General features: G+C 38.1%; 1 protein-coding gene across 1 annotated transcript in view; it reads right to left on the bottom strand.

The window, feature by feature from the left end:
* Window positions 1-1,809, bottom strand: part of cfap69 (cilia and flagella associated protein 69) — a 26,905-nt gene that overhangs the window by 9,155 nt on the left and 15,941 nt on the right. The gene's annotated exons all lie outside the window — the stretch shown is intronic.

Genomic DNA, 1,809 nt, shown 5'->3' with positions numbered 1-1,809 from the left:
TCTGTTTCTTTTTTTATCAAGCCATCAATTTATTTGTACGTAATCCTCCTGTCTGCAGTGTTTTTGTCAACGATGAAGATGACAAAATTATTTCGTTGACGCTCCTTTTTTCATGACGTTAAATCATCGAAAATAAATCCAGAATGGTCCAGGTGTCTGACAGAAGACCGCTACTGGGCGCTGAACTCTGAAAAACTGCTCTGATGGTTCGCTCTCAGCAGTATGGCTCTTCTTGCTCTCGCTGCTTAATAAACTTTGTGGCTGATCATCCTCTGCAGAGCGTAAAACAATCCCTTTGTCTAATTATTAGGATTTTATTTCGTCCAGCTCACAAGAGGTGATGCTAAACATTCTTTAAGCTCTACCAAAAGGAATTCCTTAATTATATCCAAACCAAATATTTCATTGCATTCTGTTTATTTTTGGATAAAGAGCCCGGTGAAAAGGTACATGGATCTTTGAATATTTCTCTGTCATTGTTCTTGTTTCCATCTATTCCAATATGATGTAAATGTTTCCTTGAATTGTCATTTAAGTATTTTCTTTGTTTCATTTAAGTATTTCAACATTTTAGTTAGCATATTAATCCAATTTACGTCTGGATTGGCATGGCATTGCAAGGCAATTATGTAGGTTCTCTCTTTCAAAGTGAACAAATAAAACCAAAATTGCCAAAGTAGAAAGAATGTTTGATTTTATTGATCTGTTTCTAATGTATAATTCATAGTAGATCAGGAAGTGTTTGCTTTGGGATGGAAACCTTGCATGTTTAAAACCATTCCTTTATTTTACATTTTGTTTGTCTGTCTGCTATATTAACCAATATGTTGTGTTGAACTAGATCTGCTATTTTCACAACTTTTTTCAGACATTTTTTTTTATAAAGTAGGACATTAATTCATAAAAAAAGTTTATTTGAATTCTATAAATTGAGGTTTTCTGCCCAACAGCAATGATGAACTGGACTGCAGCATTCTATACCCAGCTATTGTAGAATCTAGGATAGATCTGTCCATCTGCTAAAGTATCTGGTTGTAGTTCGAGATTGTAAAGGTTCACTTTTTCGCGACATAAAACTGACTAAAACTACACTAAAACCTCTTTAAGTTTTAGTAGACTAAAACAGATTATGCCAGGATTTGGTTGTGGTTTAAGGACCCAAATGCAGAGGCAGGGGGGCAGAGGTGAGATTCTTGTAGATTTAATGAAAGGTTAACTGACAACTGAGGCAGGAATCCAAAAATCTAACATGAAAAAAGTTAAACAAACCAGAAATCATGGAGACTAAAGGGGAAAACCGTCACAACAAGGAAGACAAAGTAAGATGGAGTTGAAGGAAGTTTGACAAGGAACTAGCACTGAGGAACTGCACAAGGAGAGAACTTATGGCTAACTCAACAAATAGAGGACTAACGAGCAGACTGGGAGCAGGTGTGAAGAGAGCAGTCTGAAGGCCCCGTCCACACGAAGCCAAACCCTGGCCTAAACGCACAAATTTTTCACCAAACCAGCCTCTCATCCATACGAAGCCGGCGTTTCGGGGGTCTGTAAACGATCTTTTTTTTACTAAGCCCTCAGAGTGGGAAGATTTTGAAACGCCGTTTTCGCGTTTCCATCTTTAAGCTCTAACCGCATTTGGTGTGAGACCTTTGCAGAGCGATCAGCTGCAGAGTCCTCATTCTTTAGCTTTGAGGTTCTGAGGACGCTTCGAGCTCCTGCTGTTTCTGGTGAGACTTCATCTGACATTTGACATTTACTCTAACCGCATTTTTTTTTTACACGCATGCGTCATAGCGTCGCCTCTAAACA

Source organism: Cyprinodon variegatus, unplaced genomic scaffold, assembly GCF_000732505.1.
Source record: "Cyprinodon variegatus isolate N-32 unplaced genomic scaffold, C_variegatus-1.0 Scaffold1846, whole genome shotgun sequence".
NCBI lineage: Eukaryota > Metazoa > Chordata > Actinopteri > Cyprinodontiformes > Cyprinodontidae > Cyprinodon > Cyprinodon variegatus.
Note: the sequence above shows the minus strand (reverse complement) of the source record. Positions and strands in the feature narration are given on the sequence as shown.